Genomic DNA, 25,814 nt, shown 5'->3' with positions numbered 1-25,814 from the left:
TCAATCTAGCATTTAGCAATCAAATTATATCACACTGATTAAAACATATTGTCAAACCACAGATTACGAACAATTTTATTAATTTGAAATTCGAATAGCTTTTGAGTTTGTCTCTTAAGTAATTAAGTTTGTCTATGACAAGGCTGTTAATTAAATAAATTGGCACATGCCGAGATGGGCTGATGAAATTAGTACAAATTTATTAATTTTATCTTGTCTTTAATTAGCACATGGCTTTAAACACGTTTAAATTAGAATATTTATAAAAGAGAAATTAATATAAGCCAAGTCCTGCTCATCAATCTCAATTTGGGTGGATGCTGATTCAGTAGATCTTAAACAATATTTAAGACATTCAAATTGTATTGTTATTGAATGCTGTTCTAAAAATACCATATCTTTCGTCTTCCACCCATTGTTATTGTTCAGCGACTACTGTCTAACTGCAGAGCATGGCTGCCTTCTATGACTTCTTCTATCCATTGGAGGTGCTCATTCAAGGTCAAAATCATTTTCTCCTTATGGTGGATGAATAGATATTTTGGAATAGGGATCGTGTAAAGATCCATATTGAAATCATTGATTGGTATAAATATTAGAGACATATTTTTTATTACTGTTTTTGTACCTCAGTAAGGCGTCTTTCTTACCACACTCATAACTAACTACAATGTTATCAACATTGTCGACATTTCAAGAAATGAAGAACCTTTGTTCAGAGTCAGTTACAAACGTTGTTTTTAATACCACAACGGAATAAAAAGCTACTTAAAAATATCTCAGAGGAGCTCAACATTTTCCTATTTAACTGTTCGTCTCGCGAACCCTGGCATTTCCAAGAAGGCCTATTAAACGTCAATTCCTGCGTATACACTTAGTCAAGTCGGATTTAATTAGAAATTCCTTCGTTTTTTTTCTTGCAAACCTTTTAACATGTCACGTACTTTGTAGAAAATTAATTTACTTGTAAATTTGTGTGATTGTTTGTGAAATGACTTTTGATAATATAATATTTTAAAAACTTAAAAACATTCCTCAAGAAGTGAAGTAAGTAAAAAAGAAAAATTAAATTAATTTAAAGGAAACAATAATAACGGATAATGCAATTTTTGAAACATTGAAATTTGTTTGTTCAGGGCATTCTGGAAGATGCAATGCAAACTGGAATCAACTTCTAGTCTTATGCACCAACTACTACCAACTACAATCTATTAAACTAGTTGTAGATCTCTGTAAAATTTAGTTATTGGTAAACCCCAGAACATACTATTTGCAGTAACTTATTAACTAAACGCAGATTCATCAATAAAAAATAGACTTAGAAAATATGCAGTCTCTAAATTAAATAACTCCACTATACAATTCCATACAATCACTCTATAGTTCCACTCCAACCTCACCAGTTCATTAATAAGGCTATATTAATGCTAGACACAGCACCAACGTACCATTATAACTGTTCATATATGCACAACCTTTAATAAGGGACTTACCTCTGGCCGACCCTTACACCAGACAATATGTTAATGTTGTTTGTTCTGTGTTTGTCTGTTTGTTCCGCTAGTTGGACTTGTATTTAGTGGGTTTCCAAGTGTTATGTTCTGTTTAATCTAGAACAAAAATATATAATTGGTCTGAAACTTGTAGACCCTCAGATTTGACTAGTTTTGATGCGATTTTGTTTTATTGTCAACTTTAACTAAAGTAAGACGTAAAAGAGTACCCTGCTTATTCATATTTTTAAGACAATCAACACTTTTATGACAATCTGATAGACAAACGATGAAATGTTATTATGTTCAACGTATGAATATCAAATATATTGAAAACGAATAAATACTTAAATGATTTTCATTATTAAATAAAATTAATACCTATAACTATCTTTGACACCGCGGCTTAAACAATTAATAACAGATTTATGCGAGATAAAGTTACACGATTCGTTCCCTTTTACGAGTGACGTTATTTATTTCGAAAACATCCGTTTAGTTCCGACTTTATCTTTCGCTGCCATTTGCTTTGAGCCATACATATCAACAAGTCAGCATAGAATAATTCGATTTGTAAGTTTGCTAATGCAGGAATTATAAAAATGTATGATTTTTGTTAACCACTAAAAGGATCACTGTAGCAAGGAATCGCAAAAATAAGATCTAGGAACGAATTTCTCCTAACGTTGGGAACAAAAAACAACATAGACTTCTTTAGACGAAAAACATTTTTTTTTTAATCACTTTTATCTTTTACCTAGCTGTTGCCCGCGACTTCGTCCCCGTGGGTAGAAGATATAAGTCATGATTTATACCTGCCCTGTTTTTTTTCACATTTTCCATTGTATCTTCGCTCCTATTAGTCGCAGCGTGATGGTTTAGCCTAAAGCCTTCCTCGATGAATGGTCAATTCAACACAAATAGAATTTTTCAATTTGGACCAGTAGTTCCTGAGATTAGCGCGTTCAAATAAACAAACTCTCCAGCTTTATATATTAGTACAGAGTATAGATTTCACTACACTGCAGGCTCTGCTCTTGTATATATTTAGTAAACCAAGAAGGCTTTTGTGATAATGATAAGATTATACGCGTCTTCTTGCTATCAAAATGATAACCTATCACCATCTTATGAGACCTTCAACAGCTGCAACAATATTCTTCCAAAAGAGGTGACAGACATCTCTCTATCATAATCATTTTCACAACTCAAATCAAACTATAAATTGTCAAAAGCTATTTCGGTAAAATACATTTTAATTTTAATTAATTTCTAAACCCGTTTATCATGAAAGTTTTTGCAGCTCATGAGATTAGTTGCAAATTAAACAGAGATTTTAACTCTCAATAAAGTTAAGTTAATAGACTAAGTTTTATGAATAGCTTCATAACTAGTCAGTTTATTAACCCTAAATTACTTTTTATCGAACTTACGAAAACAGTTAAATTCATGACACGTTTTCACACAAAAATCTTTTATGAAATACAACTACTAGTAAACCATTTGCTACCATATTAATTTCCGAAGCATAACAGAAAAATAAACTTCCTTATTTCACATTAGTTCATGAAAGAAAACCGGGCAAGTGCAAGTCGAACTCGCGACAATGATGTCCGTACACATAGACTAATGGAAGGCAAATCGGTTGCGTGATAAATAAATATGAAGAAATTAAAAATGACACCTAAAAAAAATGTCACCCAACATATTAATTATCGTACTATAGCATTGCCTAACGTTCATTTGTAAAGCTGATAAATAAATAAGAATAATTACCGTTCTAACTATTGCATAACCTCGAACTTTATTTTTAGTATTTGATGCTATAGCGTTAACAGAAATACATCATTAAATTTTGCATTAGCTAACACAGTTTACGCCATGCACACAATCGTAAAAACTGACCGAAAGATGTATAGTCAGCGGTGCTTCATTAGTAATGATCCATTTCAACGTCTGGGTACGGAATCCAAAAAATAAACTCCCTTATTTCACCTTCAGTTCATATAAAGACAATACCTCACGTTATTCCTGTAAACGGCACAATGATCTCACAAAGGCCATACAAGCTGCAGTAGTGTTTGGCCGCAAGCCAGATCCACTGCACTTCTGTAATTCTGCTATTGTTTCCAAACTTATTGATGTTCGTCGTATTGAAAATTGATTGTTAGCTTATAGCAGAAGTTCTGCGGTCAATGTTGTTTGGAGAAATGAAGAAAGACTTTGTTTGTGAAAGTTTTAGTACAAAATGAGAAAGCTTATAAACGTAGCAATAAATATTGATACAATTTGGCCCATGTTATTCCTACCATGTAACAAATTACCACAAAGATGTATAAAAACCGACCGGAGGAGCTCGTGGCTAAGCTATAAAGGCATAAGTGAATCGATCACTGGTTAAGCTATGCTTGACGTGGTTGGTCCGTAGATGGGTGACCATCTTTGTCATAACGAGTTCCTCCGTGTTTCGGAAGGCACGTTAAATTGTGGGTCCCGGCTGATATTCTTACATCTTTGACAGTCGATACAGGTAGTCAGAAGCTTGAAAAAGTCTGACAACCAGTCTAACCAAGGGGTATCGTGTAGCCCAGGTAACTGGGTTGAGGAGGTCAGATAGGCAGTCGCTCCTTGTAAAACACTGGTACTTAGCTGAAACCGGTTAGACTGGTAGTCGACCCCATCATAGTTGGGAAAAGGCTAGGCCAATGATGTCTAAAAACCGACGCTCGGCCAATTCTTTCAATAAATAATTGATCATTCCTCGTCAGTGATTCAAAGAGCACAGAATGAAACACATTATTTTTGAAACCTTTTTCATTTTTACTTTGAAATCTAATCTCAGCAATAACCGTATAATGTATGAAACCGTTGATCTGACCTCCTTAACCCATTTTATGTTTATTCAGTAAATTTAAAATACAGGCATAAAATAAACTGTGACATTCAAGGTCTCATTAAAAGCTGTTGATGCCTATATCACGCAGACCGCTAATGATGTTAATATTTTTTTCGTAACGGAACAATATCTTATTTTTATTTTAGATTGTTATCATTGCGTGCTCTGAGTATATCGTTAATCACCTTATTTAATGTTGAAAATAAATGTATTTTCTGCCGGGCAAAATTTTAGGTAATTTATAAAACGGTCCAGGGCCTAAACTCTAAGGGTTTAATACTTAAAACTTGGCACAGGTGTTCCTTTTTTATCGTAACCGAGCACTAAGAAAGGATTTTCGAAAATTATCCCTTAAGGGCGTAAAAGGTTTAATGCGTAAAGGCTAGAGTTCAGCAAAAGTTAGATCGAAAACTTTCTAAATTCCAAAGTTGTTTCTGTAAAATGTTATATAATAAGTTAATTATTATGAATAATTAATCTTCTTAACCACGCAGACCAAGTCGCGGGCAACAACTAGCAGCTCGGGATATTGCTCAATTTTTTAAAACAAATATTCTTATTTTACTTCTAAAATCATGTAAGTCTAGATGTAAGCTAACATAAAAAATAAAAGAGACAAGCCACAACTAACAGATGGCGCTGAAGTAAAAAAAACAAGAATCCAAATGTGGTACAGTCGCCATTTCATCCTCTCGCGTAATTCACACGCGAACTAATATAACACGATTATATTAACTCAAAATGAATATGGAATCACAAGTTTAAAGGAGGTAGCGATGTGCAAAACTATTATTAATCACATTATATTTAAAAAATCTTACTCTTGCCTCGACTTGGTTTAGAAGGAAGAAAAGATTTTATCAACTTCTGTTTCGTGGAAAAGAAAAACAACAACACATTTTCTGATTGCACGTTCTTTTTATTAAGTTTCGTACTCACCAGAATTTGATCAAGAACTTGGTAGTCTTTAAAGATCACGTAACATCCACTAAGAATCAAAAAAGCCGAACCGAAATTGGGACAAAATTCGAACAGAATACTTTAAAATGCCAACTTTTCTTTTTGTGTCCCCTTGACCAGCGCCAGATGTCGCGAGCCAAGCGTAATTAGCTTAGCTTAATTCGCTGAAGCCTACAACTTGAGCTGTAACATTTGGTTGGCATGTTGCCAGTCGCCACAGCCTGCGGAAGTTGAGATAGACGACAAAAGAAATAAAGCGAGACATTCAACGGTAGAGGGACTAGGAAGACCGATTTTCTGGGGATAGAGAATTTTCCTCAACTCAGGAAGTAGGGGCGGACGATTGGCCACTTGATTTGGTAACAATTCAGCCACTTGAGACAATCATGGAGAGGATATCGTTATAAATGAATGAGAAATTGAGATAAGGCTTTTTATGAATCTAATCAGTGAAATAAAAGGCTTTTTAGGTATATCTACAACAAATAGGGAAAACGACTTAGCTGAATTTGCCTTTACTTGAGTTTTTTTATTAAACAGTTTAGTTGAATTAGTAACCACATGGAGTTAGTGAAAATGCTTCAGGCTAACCTTAGCTAAACAGTCTCTATGATTCATCATCACTACATTCAGAAAGTATCCAAAATAGGTACCATTCAGCAGATTGAAGACTTGCTTTAATGTCTTGTATGATAGATCTTTTGGTCTAGAGGTTAGTTGTCCCAACTGCTGTACCGGATACCGGTTCGATTCCCACCCAGAAAAATGTTTGCGTAATGAATAAACACGACTATTTGTTCTTTGTCTGGATGCAAATTGTGATATGTATCCGCTTAAGAAAGTTTATCAGTAGCGTTGTGTCAAAGGCTTTTTTTCCAATTATCATTACATTTATATCCTCTAAGATCCAAACATCTGGCTACAGCACTTCACACAAGAGTAGCCATTCATGGTCGTTACACAGTTCTAAAATGTTTATTTTAGATAATTCATTTTGTTCTGTTGTTCTTTTGCATTTGGCGCTCACTGCGCGGTAAAGTACAATATTTATACCTCTTTTTATACATCGAATTTTAAATGTTCATTTTTATTTTGAGGACGTTCATTGTATATTTATAACTTCCGAACCATTTTCTTTTGAAGATATGGACTCGGTCTTAGGTATAAGTTTTTTGGCTGCACGTTTAAGATGGTAAAGTTAGGTATATGTATACGGAAGTATTGTTTCATGTGTAGTTTTAAATGACGTATTATTTCAAAAATACGATATTCAAAAAACGATTTCATTACACTAGACATCCCTTTTAATTTAAGTTTTCTGTAGACTTTTGTTTACGAATAGTCTATTGTCATATTAAATGGTTTCATTAATGGATTTCAGGTGCTGTAACCGCCTTCTAGAAGGGGTCGACAGAGGGACACCCGGTGGGCCCGCCGGTCGGTTGGGCCCACCATTGCAGCAAGTTTTACTGTTTATTGTAAGTACACTAGATATACCTAATAAGACTAGAAGAAGTAAATATAATCTCATAGAATATTATAGGATTTTAGCTTCAAATAACGATGCAATCAAATTGCATATACATATTTTTATTAAACATTAATAGTAAAGACAAAAAAAAACTATTATTATAGAGAACACAAGTATGTGTTTAATGGAGTTTGACAAATAGAAAAGATCAGTCACCCTTTCCCAAAACTGTACTTCAAAAACGTATGAAAGCGGTGTGAGGTCTAATATTTGAAAAGAAAACAGGGCACGGACAAGATGTAGATAATTTTATGCGTTCTTGTCCCTAATATGGTCTATACTGCCAGGCGGCCTTAAGACTCACATTTACTCTCAACATAGCGTTTTCACCTCACAGGGTAATACAAAGCTGTATTCACAGTAAATAACCTCTGAGGCACTTAGCACGCTTATCAGGTCGTCCCTCTTCAACAGGCCATTAAGCTAGTTACCCATAAACCGCTCCAAAACATTAAAATAATATTTAAATTGTGAAACTAGCTTCAAGGTGTTAACATTTTGTAGTTCACCTTCATGTAATTTGAAATATTCCACGTAAAAGTAATTAGCAATAAAAAACGTCAACAATAAATTCTTAAAGGGTGCGAGTGGTGCAATTTTATGATAGAATAGTAATTTATTTTTATGTTTTTTTTTGTGGTTAGTTGAATTTAAAAAGAGTGTTTTTTAGCTCGCTACGAAATTTTTATTAAGTAGTTCGTCTTGATTTGTAAGTGAAAAGACATAATGAAGTAAAAGTAAAATTGAGTATTATAATACAAAAAAAAGAGACAACATAATTATGTTAATTGACATTATCATTATGTTTATATACACATACAGGCTAAAATACAAAGTTAATTTTACCATAACAATGAACCGGATTGATTTGCGATTTTGAGTAAACATATAAAATGAAACTAAAATAAAATGTTACGCACAAACTTTTACAACCTGATTTTCTGAGCTTGAAACTGGTGTTTCAGTAGCAAACATGTTTTTGCCGGTTTGACAACTAATAAACATGTTTCTGCGCCCATACTATGAGCTTTTTAAGTACGAATATCGGCGGTATAGAAGCAAGACGTCACTATACGCAGTAATGCGCTGTCTTGCTTACACAATAGCAAACATCCTGATTAAAAAACCGGATTACCATGGTACAGGCATCGGGGTTCAAGCCAACAGAATTCTTGTATTTTATTTTTATTAGATCTTAAATATTTTAGAACGGATAACTGGGTTTATGGGGATATAAATTGTGCGTTTTTCTAATGAATTGGAAAGTCTTATGGTTTGTAGTTTTCAGTATAATATGTATATTTTTCGGTATCTGGCACATATTTTGTGGTCAATTGGGGTTACCAATAGCAGCATAATGTATGGCATGAAAGTTTCTACTGTTAAATGTATTAGCTGGTCTCGAATTGTCAAAATCACTTACGCAAAATTTTATAAACATTTTTTTTTGCTAATTGTCTTGGTTTTATTAAGTACGTAAAACGCTGCAAGACAAGTGGACCCGGATTATTACATTACACATTTTTAACTACTATTTAAACACTATTCATTTTTTTTAGTAATCATAGTTTTAAGAACATGATAAATTATATTAGCTTAATAAGTTGCTTGTCATAAAATATATTTGTAGCGAAATCATTGCTGATATAAAACCATATTATTAATAGATACTAACCATATTTTTATTCCTGCAATAAAATTTCGTGGTGAATTTCAAATCAATTAGAGATTGACGATCGAATCGATCGAATGTTATTCTTATATTATTATACTACTATACTCGTGATTTTTAGTCTACAACTATGAATTGCAACGGCCATAAGAAATATACATATTTTTAATTTATTAAGTAGAAGACCAACCAAAAATTTTATTTAAACCGCAAAAACTTATTTCTGATGGATGTTTAAAATGTATTTGACATAATAACAACACGAAAACTTTATTATAAAATCTAAGTCATAGTGGCTCGTCAGCTTTTCATAATGGCCTCTACCACGAAGTTGGCATCACTCGACAATACTAACTTAAAGTTTAAACAATAACCATCAATCTATGAAAGTACCGTGTACCAAGTTATTAAATAGAATGAGGACATGTATTAAAGCATTAAGAACGCAATGGACGTAAATTATTTTGAATAGTCGTGGAATATGGAGTAAAGAGAACTCTTGCTGTCTGATTGTAATAGCTCTCAATAAAGTCGGAAATATATCTCATATCTTTTGATTGCCGAGCGTCGTTCGATAAACAAATGAAATAGTTGAACGCTATTTTAAATAATCTTTTGTCCATCTTTTTTTGTACTTATAACTCCGACCGATAAATTGAAGTCCTAGACATATTTTACCATTCTGTTTGCCAGTGATTTCAATTTACTAATTAGTCTATTAACCAAGGGGTTTCGTGTTGCCCAGGTAACTGAGTTGAGGAGGAAACCGGTTGGACTGGTAGCCGACCCCAACATAGTTGGGAAAAGGCTAGGCCGATGATGATGAAACTGTGAATTTATATTTTTCGTTTGTAACTAAGAATAGGTATCTATATCATGAAAATACTTCTGAAAGCAAGTAGACGAGTTTTGAATAAAATAATTGTACTTTCTTCTTCACGTGCCATAATAACATGTATCTCAAAAATCTAACTAGGAAAATGTTTATTCCGGTACTCAGATTTCTAGAGAGCAGTTTTCCTGTAAGGGTATGCAACAACATCCCCGTCTGCCCCTCGGGAAATTCAGGCAAAATAACAATATTATGCATACAAAGCCTTAGACTCAAGCCTTAAGTAATTTCAGAAGGAAAACGAAGGCGTAAAGCGATTAACATGTGCAGTAAACATTTAATTTCCATATCAAAAACATTAAAGAAAATTACCTATTAATACAAGAAACCGTTACTTTTTTAACTGAAAATAAAGGGGGGTTATTCTCAAAACTGTGAACTTACATTACGTCTAACGAGACCTCTTAGGCCGCTATTATCTAAACGTTTAGGCATCGCAAGTAATTTTGTTGTAATTGTAATTGAATGTAATTTCTAATCTATTCAAACTAAAATAAACGTTTATTAATTTGTTGCAAACATACCGAAATATAAAGTGAACGTTGTATGAATATTTAAATTGTAATAAGCGACGAAATTATTTTCATTAAAACCTCTAAAAATGTTATTATGTCTAGACTTTGATTTAATGATATTGTTAACTGATCCGTTAATGAAATTTAGATTTATCTCAAACATGGTTATTTAGATATAACCGTATAAACGATATAAGATAAATACGATATAAACGTATTTACTGTCAACCACTGTACAACACAGAAAAATCTTTTAATCCCAAGCAAGCCGAAATAAAAGAGAGAACAAAATGAATAAAACCAATAAGACGGAAAAAATATAAAGAGATCTCTCACAAACAGTGCGATATTAAATAAATACTTAAGTAAACATCAGTCATTCCAAAAATAATCAACAAACAAAAACTCTTAAAAAGAGAAAGATAAAAAAAAAACTCAGGCCAGGTATAAATCTTAGCTCCGAAAACATTTCCATTTGCACATTCCTCGCATTCCAGCGTCAAATTACCTTTTTTTCCTTTTTTCTTTTACGTCCAATATAAGTACGAAAACATTCGTGAAAAAGAAACCTCCGGGGAAAAGCTTGTTGTATTTAGATAATTACATTACTTGATGAAGTTCGGAGAAGTTGGAAACTGTTATTATACTAACTGTGGTTTTGGTGAACATTTGGCAGTTGTATGACTTAACTTATTTATGAGCGCATATAACGCAAGTTTAAAGGACCCTGCTCGTATATTTTCAAAAACCGCTTCATTACATGCTAAAGAAACTGGGAAAACAGTCATTTTCTAAACAAAATCCTATAAATATTACACATAAAGGAATCTGAATGATCTAATTTATATATGAGAAGTGATGGAACATTGTTTTCCTCTGAAAGACATTGCTTTTTTCGAAAGTCATGTGTTCTTGCATGGAAGCGAAAATAAACATTTATAGGATCTTTTTGATGACCTCCGCGGTCGAGTGGCGTACGCACCGGTTTCAAGGTGTCGATCCCCGGTCGGGTCAATGTAAAAAAAATCACATATCTACATTGTCTCGGGTCTGGGTATTTGTGGTACATTCGTTGTATCTGAATTCCATAACACAAGTGCTTTGGCAACTTACTTTGGGTTCAGAACAATGTATGTGTTGTCCGCATTTATTTATTTATTTTTTAAAACAATATACATTTGTCGGTATATACATAGGTAGTAATGTAAATTATTTTAGGCAGAAAAAATATCTTTAAACAATTATAGATGAAAAGAAAGTCATTAAAAGCTTGCATTACCCTGCCGAGCAGACAATACATAGAGGTGAAGCACCGCATCTGTACCTTTGTTTAATGAACAATACCAAAACAATCCTATCAAGCAAAATTTCCATAACCATTATATCGAAAACAATACATTTAGAACACTCCAAGCAAGAGGCAGGTATTATGCAGTATACACGAGTAATAATAATAAAAACTCAGTGTTACTGGGAGATCGTGAGCCATATTCATTTTGGCAGCATTTCGTATGATACAGTCTGAAATACAAATGGATAGAAAGTAGTCCTGGTGGATATAGAGCCAGATTATATTTGGTAACCATAAAATCCGTTGAGAGCTATAAGGCATCTCCCGAGTCCTGCAAATGCAGCGACCGGGCTGCCATATCCTCCTACGTGGATAAAAGTTATATTAGTTGCATATTCTTTAGCTGTTTATTCCGAAAATAAAGAATGCTTTTGATGAAATTTTCTTTATCCAACTTCAGGTCTGTAACTCCTGTATAAGACTACAGATGGTCTTCAAATATGTTTAATTGTTTCTAACGTGGTATGGCAATTAGACAGCCAAGTTAAAGGTCGTAGGTTTAAATCCCAGCATGCACCGATGTCCTGTTTTATTCATGATATGTGAAAAAAAAAAAAAAAAAATTGTATCACTTTCTAAAACCTTCACCGAAACCTCAGGAGGACACCAATACGCCTGAGCACTTTTTCAAGTCACGTCAGAGGCCTAAGGACAGCTTGAACACCGAGTTGTTGTCAACCACAATAAAAAAAAAAAAAGAAGAACATTAAGTTACCTAGCTTATACCCTAACTAGAAGAGCCATGCTGATAATTTAGGTAAAGCCTAAAACTTAAATATCTATTCCTGATTCGTCCTCGCAAATGTTTTACAAACTTTAAACCACCAGCGACATGAAAATAAATTCAAGTCACCAAAACTAATGCGTATAATATTTTGCTACGTCATTCCATTTCATTTCAATGTAAGGAACTGCGGTACGTTCCAGAATTGAACCACAAGCTCATGTGAACAGATAATCCTCGTTCATTTGTTTTAATACTGAAGACAGCCGAGGTCAGATACAATTCCTGTAACCCGCTTATAAAATGGTTTTAATTCAGATATATGTGCAAGAATTTATTTGTGGGTATTACACAGAGAAGATTCATTTGTCGCAGATTCAATTTAAGTCGATACAATTTTATATTTCTTATTTTCTTTATAGTAAACTGTTGATATGAGTATGAACGATAATGCTTTTTCATAATGCCTTCAGTTTTGCTTGCTTTGACGAGATAAAATTTTTGGATGTAGTTGCTAGAATAACATTACAACCACTATATTTTTATGTCGACTCAAATTTTAGATTAACGCGAGTAAACCAGATCATTATTGAAGTCTTATTTTTAGTTATTACAGTAAGTATTTTTTTATTAATTGGAAAGAAAACAAATATAAAATACTAGCTGTTGCCCGCGACTTCGTCCCCGTGGGTAGAAGATATAAGTTATGTTTTATACCTGCCCTGTTTTTTTTTTCACATTTTCCATTTTATCTTCGCTCCTATTAGTCGCAGCGTGATGGTTTATAGCCTAAAGCCTTCCTCGATAAGTGGTCTATTCAACACAAAAATAATTTTTCAATTTGGACCAGTAGTTCCTGAGATTAGCGCGTTCAAATAAACAAACAAACAAACTCTTCAGCTTTATATATTAGTATAGATATAGATTATCCTGATAAGTTCTGACGAATAGAAAGCCTAAGCCTGTAAAAGGTACAGGTATAACTGAGAAAGAGTCAAAACCAGTTTATTTTATTTAATAGGCCACGGGCTTTTTGAAACGTTAAATTAATGGCTTTCGACGCAAAGCGGTAGAAAAAGTCATAAGTCACTCAGCCCAAGTAATTTTTTGAACTAAAACGTAAAAAGGTATGCTAGTGAAAAAATAGTGCAAATGGCTAATAGTACTTCGAGTGTTGGTCCTATAACCCTTCTCTATAAACCTAAAAACTCCTCTAAACATAAAAACGATGTATATTTTATTAACAAATAGTTTTTTTTACGTCATCTCATTTTATACGATAGGATGTAAATAGTTTACGAGTCATAGAAGAAAATGAAGCAGATAACAGCCCATGTGATACTATACAGCGCGGCAGGATGCTTACTATGAACATTCGCGACAAATCAGTCGGAGAGGAAGCGAGACGGCACCACGGTCGTGTAGCGTGCTATCCCGCTTTCACAATGCCAAGAGCGTTGCTTTATGAGTACATAGTACAGGCACTGATGTGAAATAAAATGAAGTTGTAAAAGTTTGTTGTAAAAGTGTGACGTACTTTATTTTGGGTTAGATTATTGGATATTTTCGGGTCTTGTGTAACGAAGTATCCAATACCCGTATAGTATTTTACGGAAAAATGCAACCAACAATGTTTTCATGATATTATTTCAGTATTTTAAAGAAAACGCAGCCATTGACATTCAATGTCTAGCACTCATTAAAAGAAGAAAATAACGTTAATGTTTTTTATTGTTTTGTAAATTTTAAGGGTCTTATTGAACAGAAATAATGTCTAAAAAATGGCATACAAAGCTTATTCTTAACGAAAATTTACAAAAAAAAATACTTTATACAACGACAAAGAATAGCAGTTGTATTATACATATAAAATAATCATATGTTTCTTACGAAATATGTATTTAAAGTAAATTTTAATGTAAATAAACATACTTACTTTAAATTGGCACATTATGTATTCCAAGTCGTTTCGGCACTGTTTAAGCAGAATCAGATTGAGATTACAAGGTTTAGGATAAAAAACATTTTGGAAAACCTTTTCTATTATCTCACTATATCCCTAGAGATATAAACATAAAGACGTTTTATTGATCGTATGGAATTGTGATAGAAAATATGGGCGCCCAAACTGGGGCAGTATATTCAATACATTTTGATATACTGAACATATTTTTCTTTTATTTCATTGATGATTTCAATAGTGCTGCAGCAAGAATTTTGATTTATCAGTATAATTTAAATAAGTTAAAAATATCTAACAGCTTGCCCCACGTTGGGCGCCAATATATAATCTAAATCATTAACTCACAAAAGCAATTTCGAAGTTTTATGTAGCATCTTATCTTTATGTTTGATTTAAATACAGTATCCTCTGTAAAATTAGTTATTAATACCAAGTAGCAATCTGTTTACGATAAGGTCCCTTTAAATTACAAAAACAGACCTTAATTACATTCTTTACGTCACTCTCGCGCTGTTTAGACACAACTGAAACTTAATTGACTGACCATTCGTTATAACTGGAAGTGAAACTTCTTATAAAAAAATGTCATACATAAGCAATAAAGTTCAACTCCGCATTGATTATTTTTTTAATCTGTACAGAATTTATAACCAAAATTTTGCTTCTTAATATGTTTGAAAAACTACACTATTTTAAAATCGATTAGTGGCCTAGATAGTTTTGATTCTTGTAAGTAGTACATAGATAATACTTGTACTCTTATAATATGTAGACTACATTGTATATATCGACTATAAGCGGTTTGTAGGACAGTAGTATCTCAAGTATTGAGCACTTTTGTCTAATTGACTATAAATAAAAAATACAAGTAGAGGTACGTAAGAGGAGCTCGTGGCTAAGCTATAACCGCATAAGTGATTCCATCACAGGTTAAGCTATGCTTGACGCGGTTGGTCCGTAGATGGGTGACCATCTTTGTCATAACGAGTTCCTCCTTGTTTCGGAAGGCACGTAAAGTTGTGGGTCCCGGCTGTTATTCCTACATCTTTGACAGTCGTTACAGGTAGTCAGAAGCTTGAAAAAGTCTGACAGCCAGTCTAACCAAGGGGTATCGTGTTGCCCAGGTAACTGGGTTGAGGAGGTCAGATAGGCAGTCGCTCCTTGTAAAACACTGGTACTTAGCTGAAACCGGTTGGACTGGAAGCCGACCCCAACATAGTTGGGAAAAGGCTAGGCCGATGATATCATTCTATTAGCAATTTAGGTAGGCAGTACGTAATCAATTTACTCTAAAACAATTACCTACCGCACGCTAACTATCCAAAATGGAAACCACAAAATAATGAATACCACATCATTATCAATCATAAAATATTATAACTAAAATTGTGAAACAAAAACGCGGAACAGAAATGTATTAATAAACCTGCGGTTAATTTACTTGATGAAAATGGAAGTGAATTTGTGTTTATCGTATATCTAGGTCTATTGCCCATATTATGTGTGTATTTAGATTAATTGAGTATTAAATAACCACTTTTGATATTGAAACAGATTTTTTGTGAAGGCGTGCTAGTTTGAACCACGACTCCGCCCGCGTATTTTTCAGAAATTTCGGTAAGGAGTTTTGCCTAGCTTTGAAATGAAAATAAAAAAAACTGACTTTCACCTTTAATGTGTTTAACTTTATTTTCTTATATCTCATGCTTATTTAACTAAACTTTATTTTAAATCAGAAATCAAACACCCAAGCTTTTAATCATTCAAGTCTCACAAATCTCTTTGTGCCGCCAACGCCCTTTGGTTTTCGCATTATATTTACTCTGGGTAACGAACAAACACACATTTTGCTAGTTAGCGTGGTGTATATCGCACAAATATTTGCTTTGTTACCGCGGTACACGTATTGGTTAAATGAAATTAGATTTGCGTGGATTAGTTTTGATCGTGGACTAGAATAATTATGTGATAGTGGTCAATGACTTCGTGCGTAGGTAGTAGACAAATGACCATATATTACACGTGACGCATGCATAGTGAAGAATGCTATTCTCTATTTTATAGAGACAATCAACTCTCAGCTTTTTATTGAGATTAATATACTGCACTTTAAACTGAAAAAAAAGTCATCTACCCACATATGCTTATGACTACAATCCTTTTTACTCAAACACAATACACAAACGGGCTCAAATCCGTAGAGACTGGATCAATTTGAATTAGGCAACAACAACTCTGCCCGTAACTGATTTAAAAATAGGTACATAGCTTTTGATAGTCTCCTTTTTCACATAAACGAAAATACCCTAGCAATTAATAGACACCACTTTCAATATTACTATTATGTGCGTATGTATTATACGTTACGTTACGCACTACACTCCCTCGCCAATCGTCGGCTCAACCCTTAAATAAACCAACACTGTCACTTATCTTTCATGTTATTTATCAAAACACCGATGTTATAACAGTCGACGACGAATTGATGGGAATAGAACACTTGTGTAAATAAATATGGCTTATTTAGAATGTGTCTATTCAGCTAATGGAAACTGTTTGGCTTTGTTCTCGTGATGACGTTATTTACTTAAAAGTAAAGAGTTATTTGGAATGTTTGTTATAACACAGAACGTGTATGAGCTTCTGAATGTAAGAAAGTGAATCATAATTTGAATGTGAAAAAAGCGGTGAATTGACTTATCGATAGCATAATTTAAATCGATTTCATTAATTCATCCTCGGCTAGGTGACTACATCCAAAATAAATTATATACTTTATAAAAAGCTGAATATTCCAACTAACAACCGGAACAAAAAAAAAATGTTATCATTTATATAAACAAAATTTGAACAAAGATATCAGAGGAACAAACAAGAAATTTTAATAAAACCCTGCTGTGAGGTGCACTTCAAATGTAGTGTTCAAAACGATTTATTTAAAAACAAGTGCTTTTATGCCGTTTCTTCAATAGGAATGGTAGCAGGATGGTTACAGATGAGATGAGGCACAGTAGCCAAAACTTGCGGAAGACAGAGAAGTCTACAATAAAAAAAGACAGGGGATCTAGCAACACGTGTAGTGGAACCGTGACTGTGGGTGAAATATGGCGTAGAGGAGCATCTATCTTTCAATCTCCTCTTAATAATATTATGATTGCTAATCAATTGATGATCTGAATAGCTGATTGTTCAGTCAATGAACTTGTTAATATATCAGTCACCACTTGAAACACTCATTATACCTGTCATTATAAAAAGCAGAGAAAAATTGGACTGAAAACCAATTATGGGTGAAAATGCGGGGAAAAAATCTAGTTTCTTTTAATATTATTTTGGAGTTTTATAATATAAGGCCTGAAGAAATGAAAATGAAATAGACATTTCAAAGGTATAATTTAGGTAAAATATGGGGCTTCTCACCATTACTCATACAACTTATTTGCGTGTGAAGACAAGCTTTTTTTCTCATCAACAGAAAAAAGGTTTTCTTTTGGAGGTTTTAATTTATTCTTTACAACATTCGTGTTTTATATTTCACTGAATAATATATTTTGAAAATTTTATTATTCTTGCTATGAATTTTTAGGTTTTTGTTTCGAAAACAATTTATTACTCTTTTGAGAATTTGATAAATTGGACTACAAAAGATAGTCTTATTACATTCGTATAAAAACGCAACGCATGTAAATTTATACCAATTTTTAGACACCAGCTTTGAATGTATGCATAGCAAGTTATCACCTATGGACCGCAGGTTACTTACATATCCCAGTCAAATATATTAGCTCTCAAAACTAGACAAGTGCGATAAGAACTCACTGCACTGGGGGTACCGTACAAATAGAGTAAATGAAAAGAAAATTGCAAAAAATGCAACTTATAAAATTGTTGACCGCAAGAACCATTGATTAACCTCCATTTTATTGTGAACAAGTCTACTGTCTAGAAATCTTGGTTGACAATACAGTTTAGTGACAGAAAGACAGTCGAGCGAGACGTTATGTTAGTAAGAGGTTCCGAATTAAACCTTTGAGTACGGAACTCTAAAAATGGTAGAAAAAAATAATTCAAACGGTATGCAAAATGTCTAAAACGCTACGGTAGCTGGTACAAAGGTGAACAAGGCGTCATATGCTTCGACACGGTATCTGAAATTGGAAAGGGGATCCAAAATATTGTCAAACGAGGCGCGTTGGAAATATTTTCCCCTCATGTGCAAATGAAAGAAATATTCTCCATTTCATTATGTCATTTTAGATGAGCCGTTGGATTTCACGTAATTCCTTTTAGGTACAAAGTATTTGTAGATGTTTTTTTTTTAGGGTGTTTAAAGATCGCTTAAGAGGGTGCTCAAATAATCAAAATGCAGAAGATTAATATGAGTATGGAGATTTTGCAGTTAGAACGTCTTTTACTCGCAATCCAGACTGGATTCATGATGCCAGGCATAATTATTGTCGTATGTATATATACCATTACATTTTGTCATAAATGGGTAAAGATTGTACTGAAAAAAGCAAAAATAGCGAAGAAAACAATACAGTAATTTAAAGGCAAAAGCAGTAATTGGCTGGTATCCGATCAAATAAAAACCGTCTTGTGTGAAAAGAAAAAGAAAACTGGACAACCAGCTGTTTAAAAATCCGATTAAAAGACCACATCTGAGAAATAGAATTGTCCATTTTATTCCAAGTCTTTACAGAGTTTAACTAAATTTGTTTAAGCTAGAAGTTGGCAGCTCTCGCCTTGACCGCACGAGATTCAATTGATTGTTTAAAAACTTAGTTTACTGAACCTCATTATAAAGTCTAGGTTGACTTGGCGTTCAATAAACTGTTTGAGGTAGGATAAATTGATGATTTTGTAGTAACGGTTCATGTTTCAATAAAAGTGAACGAAAATTTTCATTTTTTGTTTAAACTGTCACTATAATATGATCTGGTCGTATTATGTTGATCTTAGTAGAGTTATCAAGTTTACTGCTCTATGCTTGCTTTTGAATCTTATGAACATTCCTAAGCTGCCAAATTTTTAGCTTAAACGATTTTTGTTTGTGTACCTGGAAATATACATTGACTAAAAATTACTTTCATGTACTCTTAAAGTTTATTAAATTTAATGTCAAGAATCATCATTAAATGTCATCTTGGTTAAGCTTACATCCCTTCACAAAAATCCACCAAAACACGAAACTAATTCAACCCAACACTTTATTGACGAACTTAAGAGAACTAAAAATAGCCGTACAGAAATATCTTTTCAATCGAACTAAGTTAGTAACAGTCGGAGTGTTCTATTGGCAGTCGTTACTGGTAGTCTTTACGACACGCGTTATGTGCGCCAGAGTGTAAATGTTAAATGTCCAACTTATATTACTGTAGGCAAGTGGCGATAGACCTGATAATAAATAGAGACAAGCTTCTATCTCTAAAAGGGAATGGAAAGACTTTTAGTTATGTGCTGAAGTTGGGTTGGAGAAATAGGATGTTGTGAATTTTTGGCATTGAGTGTGGTTCTATCCAGCCTTTCTTTTGGGTTTTACTTCAGATATATAGGAATTTTCAGATTCCTTTTGCCTTTTTTAATATTATAGGAAGAACGAAAGTGGATGTTGCACCTGCTACCGAGATAATATAAAAATTATAGAGGTTTGACAAAAATAGGTAAAAATGAGATTTTCATTGTATTCCAATCAAAACTTCACAACTAATGCAGTTCCTAACTTTGTATTGAAGCAGATTCTATTAGTACAAGCTTAAGTTAAAGTGTAATCTGTAAATTAATTTATTTTTCCTTTCTTTTCAGGAAGTAAGTAAAAAGCCATCAATATTTTTGGCAAGTATTTCAATAACTTACTGCTTACTAATTTTATTACACATCCAAACAAATTTACGTCTGAGATTAGTTGAGAAATATCCAAGCAATATTAGTACTTGACATACGATTAACAAATGCTTGAGTTGATCAACGTAGGAGGAACCGGCTATAAGTCAGATAAATTATGGTGTTAAACCGTGACATTAAGAATAAAATATTGTTTTGATACTTTTTATACAGGAAGCAAAGAGGTAGACCACAAAAAGACGGATGGATTGTATAAGGGATGGCATGAACGGAATTAAACTCCGAGATGACGGCTGACAAGGATGAATGGAAAAAAAAACACACTGTGCCGACCTCAGGAAAGTGGGACAAGGGCGGAAGTGCGGATTATCATGAAGCTTTTGAAATTGCATAATTATAAAAAAAATACCTATAATTCTAGAAGGAACTGAACTAAGGCCTTTTTTTGCAATAAAAATTTCCAATAAAAGATATAATTCAAATGAACATAACCCATATACAAAAAACACGTTAATTTTTAATGATAATAATAATTAATACGTACATTGCATAACAAAATTTTAGCTTACCACGAGAAGTCTCAAATTGAACACACCATTTTTACCCAAAATTATTTATTTTATTCCCTTTAAAAATACTCAGAATCCAAATATAGAAACCAGCTCCCTAAACGAGGCATAAAGCACTAGAATAAAAAGCTAGGAAACGATGATAAAACCTTTTTTACCCTTTGCGCCCTTTAATCAACCATTAAAATAAAACTCCACCTGGTAATCCCATCTTATTTTCTTAGAAAACGACACGGATAAATTCCATTTATTTGTTTGTAACACTAAGGAATTCCCAAAAAAATGTGCCTTGAATAATCCCCGAATATTTATCTTAAGAAGTAAAAAATATTCGAGTTATATAAGGGTTAAACTTCGGAGGAAGAGGAATTTTAAGGAATTTTTCCATTTGCCAATTTTCGCGCTAGTCCATTTATTTTAAGAAACTAAAAATAGATTTTTCTTAAAATTAGCTATCTATATTGACTGTCTGGGAGAATGGTGACAGATGACCTATATTTACACGTCATGTGTTCAAATCTTGAATATCGTTGATATTTATAGAGCTCCGTCCAGAGCATATTTCAGACTAGATTTTGCTCAGACCGATTAATTAATATTAGGTACTAAGTCCAAAATTTAATAGGAAAATATTCAAGTACTCTTTTTTAATGAAGTAGAGGTTTCGTCATGAAAGTTGCACAGTCACTGATTCTTAAAGATGAAAAAAACCTTAAAATTCACATCAGCATTCACAACCGCTTTCAATTGTTTCAAACATTTCTAAGGACTATTCTCAAGTCATCTTTTTGTCTGTAAAACAGCCATATTTTTACAGCACAATGAATAAAGCTGATGACACCGTTTCTAGTAACGAGGGACCTCAGTGCATGTACCAGATGATCTTAGCAGGACTGCTGACAATGTGGAAGCGAGACGGAATGAGGTAGCTAAGAGGAGTGTATAGCGGTGTCTCGTTTCCACAACCTTAATTTTCCTTCCACAATCTTATTTTAACAGGTCTTTGTAAGGGCTCAGATCCGGCCTTTTATGTTTCCTCCTTATTTCCACTGCCATACTGAGTTAATTATGTGTGTTGATTTAGAGCTCCCATTAGCTTTATTTAACTTCGCCGGCAACTGAACGTTATTACTTAAATGTATCTTCGCGGTGTGAACACTGCCTTACGTAAGGAACGTACTTTTATTTTATAACGCTATTAAGTTCCTGTTAGGTATGTGCTTGAAATGTAGTGCAATTGTTTTAGTACAATCAGCAGCAAAAGTGGAACAGTCAAATTGAATTAACAAAACTCTGAATATGTAGAATCATTTGTCAAAATTTGTCTTTTATTAACCCAAAAGAATTGTCTGTTTATTTTTGTAAATAGATTTTAATTATTAAATATGCAACGGTTTACTAGCGCGTATTTATCGGGAGTGCCTAACTAGTTTCGGAACCAACAGGAGGCCTTAACCATGAGCTGACGTGGCGGCACTCCCGATAAATACGCGTGTGTAAACCCTTGCATCATTTAATAATGAATCAGTCTCACGATAATTACTATAAAAAATAGATTTTTGATTCTAGAAATCACTTATAGCTGTTTTTCAGTTCTCATTGAATAATATTGTTGCTATCTCTACTTTCTAGAAAGTTAGACGATTATTCGAAAGTGGAAATCGACTGTATTTTTGTTTTATAGCATGGTCCGGAATTGTTAGCTATTTGAATGAAGTAACTTACCGTACCTGCAGTATAACTATACTTATACCTATTTCTGTCAACATTGGAGAATACACTAATATTTTACGTAAACTTACGGTTTCGTATTATCTTTTATCGTTATTTTTCGTGAGATTGATGTACAACCTGTAGTTGGGTTTTAAACTTCAAGTGTGCTGGATTGCTTATGATGTTTTGTTTGACCGTTATTTTCAGCACACATGAGTTTGATAAGACAATCTTCCATGCCGGGATTCGAGCCTTTGACTTTACAGTGCAACGGTCATTCTACTAGGCTATCACTATTCTAGTACTACTATTCTAGTCCAGACACTTTTTAGCTCAACACATGTTTAATATTACAGATAGAAATAACCTTAAATACTTGAAGCACCAAGTCATAAATAAATCACTTTTTGTTTAGAACTAAGTACGTGCACACGTGTGTAAAATGGTGTTAATAAAACGCAAATTCGTTTCTCCGTCGGCGGTGTAACGTCGTTAAATTTTCATTAAACTAGTCGGACCTAGGCCGAGGTATACTGAGGGTTGAGTTTCGAAACTTTACGCTCCTAACATGTAAAGTGTAGGCGGCGAGCGGGGTGTTGAGGATTTTTAATGACTGTACTTGGATTTGGTTTTAAGAGTTGAATTTGAAAGCGTTTGAATTAAGTTTACTGTTTCATGCTTTAAGCGAATTTGTTTTGCTGGGTTGTAGAAAAGATTCACGATATTTGAGGTGTGATTTTTGAAATATTTTTGTACTGTTGCAACTACGATCTAAAATTATGAATATTTGTTACCTAACATAACATATTAATTACGATAAAGTCTTATTATGTTTGCTTACATACGAGTAGGTTTATTCGTAAAAAGCTTAAAAAAATATTTCCTTTTGAAATAATTTTTCCAAGAGTAAGCAATTAAATAAAATAGACAGTATTTGACTATAAAGTGATATTGATCTGAAATTTTGCCTTCTTGTATCATCTTAATTTTTAATTTGAGTCAGTTATTCTCTTTGAAATCTGACGGGTTAATTAGATATTTGTAATCAAAATCCTTATTCCTGCTTAATAGAGTGCAAAAACGCAATTGTGTCCTTTAAATCTAAACTTCTAATCAGTTAAACCAAATTTCCATCTTAATTCAACTCGCTTACGTCTCAATTCTAACGCACACTATGTACCCGAAACCACGAATTAGCAACATATACACTTGTCTCCGTTCTTGTACCACGCGCCACGAACTTGATCTGTTCTTCAAGCGCTAGTTCGACTCGAGAACTTGTAGTAGTGGGTCGTTCAAAACGGTGTCAAATCAACACTTTGACGGCCATTTAGATTCAGCTTTCCACAGAGGACCGAATCGAGTTTGACATCGCTTTCACGTTGAAGACGTGTTTGTAACTTCAATGTTTACATAATGGTATTGTGTTTAGTTACTGTTCTGAAGGCATTGATGATTTGACAAGTCCAGCTCTGATTATCTGTTTCTGACAGATTTGGAAACAAAAGGAGGTTCCGGAACGGTTTTTTTGTCATGCTTAAGGATTTATTTTTAGTGGGTTTTTTACTTGTACCGATTTGAGTTCAAGAGTAATCCAAAATGGAGAGATGACGTAAGAGAACGGAACTCGAAGGAATTCAATGACTAGCTGTTGCCCGCGATTTCGTCCGCATGGTTAGAAGATATAAGTTAGAAAATTTTGATCGGAAGTTTTCGAATGAATAATTTTCCTAGTTCTTTTCACATTTTCCATTGTATCTTCGCTCCTATTAGTCGCAGCGTGATGATATATAGCCTAAAACCTTCCCCGATGAATGGTCTATTCAACACAAAGAATTTTTCAATTTCAACCAGTAGTTCCTGAGATTAGCGCGTTTAAACAAACAAACAAACTCTTCAGCTTTATATGTATAGAAGTATATGTAGATTATTTTTAACATGCTTTTATTAGCTTCATTCGTGAGCATGCTATACATGTAATTGTTTGACTGACTTACCAAATACAATCCATGGTAATCGCAGCTATAACTTCATCAGCAGTTAATCATCAATGAATTGGCATTCGATATACGCATGTATTGTCGATAATTCATACCGATTTGACAGTTTGCGATATCTGCCGGCGTGAGTTACGCGTTTAGAATTTATTTAAATATACCCAAATTACACTGTTTTACTTTATTGTGGCAATATATAAAGATGAATCAAAATCGTAAATTCTTGATGGCCAAAATATTGCGTTGCGAAAAGCAAAGGATTTTTTTCATGCTCTTCAACGGTTTAATTGCAATAAGCCTACAAAAACCATTGTAATCGTATTCTAGACTATTCTAAATATTAGACTGTGAGTTATATTAAAGGTTTGTAAACGACTAGCACTCGAGTGGGTCATATTATTTGAGTCATTAGCGTGGGAGTTGAGAAAAAAACACATCGTTTGACATTCTGGGTATTAAAAGTAATTTACATAACTAAAAATGTATACGGAAGTAAATAGTGAAACATAACAACCAATTTGTTAGATTATAATCAACTTTCAAATCGACACATCAGTAATTTACGAAAACGAAGATTGCTATCGGCGTAATGTCTAAACCATTACAACAGGCACCCATAATTGCTGTATATTTACATAAATGCTGCCTGTCTTAAATTGAAAAGAGTAAACACGAAAAAAAATAACATGGTGTTCGTACAATTTTACCCCAATCTCCTCGAACATTTCTATCAACAAAAACCAATTTATCATAACACGAAAGGGGGATGAAACCACCCGTTTCGTTTCAGAATAACCTTACAATTCACGTGTCATATACCCTTAAACGTAGCGTGTAAGCTTCCCTTATAGAACAGGATCTCAAGGCCACCACACTACTTAAGACAAACTAATCAACATATCTGAAATATAGCATATCTAAGTGCAAGTTTTGACCTAAACAAAAATCGAGATTCTAACTTTTATAGAGATGAATAGTAGAATATTGATAATAATGATGGCCAATATTTCCAGACATCCTTCTGGCGATTTTTTCCATCAGATACCTTGAAAAATCGTCGTTTCACTTATTACTAATCTGAAGCCATCTTATTGTGATATTCAAACTTTTTTAATTCTCGTCAAGCTGCCAGACAAATTTTAGGCTTAAACAACATTTCGGAAACTGATTTAAATTTATATTATACTGTTATGAATGTGATTATTTGGTTAGCCACGCTAATACTGACCCTGCCCTCTATAAAAAATACATATATATAATTTCGAATACACACGAATGTAAGAAGGTGACAAGAGTTATCAGCACGAACTGTGTGAAATGACACTTGACTAGTGGACCTGGGCTCTTGTACTATTTTGTTCTTTTATTACTTTAGAAATAAGTTTCCAGTGTCTCAAAAGTATGTAGGTCCTTCGTATGCAAGAAAACGTTTACTATATGGTGTGTGTAATGTAAAGTTATGTTTTAAGGTAGGCCGAAGACCTAAGTTTGATCGTGCATAGACCATTTGGGATAGTAACGTTGTATCTTTCTCTTTAACGACCGTTAAACATTGTTTAAACTACTAAAATCGAATGTGTAGAATTAGGCATTTCGCGTCGATGTTACGTAAGTTTTCGATAACTGGTGATTTTAGTCTTCAAGTGATATTCGCAAACTTATGATGAGTGCATTGTTCAAAATCCAAATCAAAA

General features: G+C 33.5%; 1 protein-coding gene across 3 annotated transcripts in view; it reads left to right on the top strand.

Moving 5' to 3' along the window:
• LOC113499024 (RING finger protein nhl-1) overlaps positions 1-25,814 on the top strand; it is an 87,727-nt gene that overhangs the window by 26,289 nt on the left and 35,624 nt on the right. For 2 of the 3 annotated variants that reach the window (XM_026879339.1, XM_026879335.1), the window contains exon 3: positions 6,731-6,831. The gene's annotated coding sequence lies outside the window, so the exon portion shown is untranslated. The remainder of the gene's footprint in view (positions 1-6,730; positions 6,832-25,814) is intronic. The other variant, XM_026879336.1, reaches the window with a different exon arrangement.

This window comes from Trichoplusia ni, chromosome 11 (genome assembly GCF_003590095.1).
Source record: "Trichoplusia ni isolate ovarian cell line Hi5 chromosome 11, tn1, whole genome shotgun sequence".
Classification (NCBI taxonomy): Eukaryota; Metazoa; Arthropoda; class Insecta; order Lepidoptera; family Noctuidae; genus Trichoplusia; species Trichoplusia ni.
This window is presented reverse-complemented; position numbering and strand designations above follow the sequence as displayed.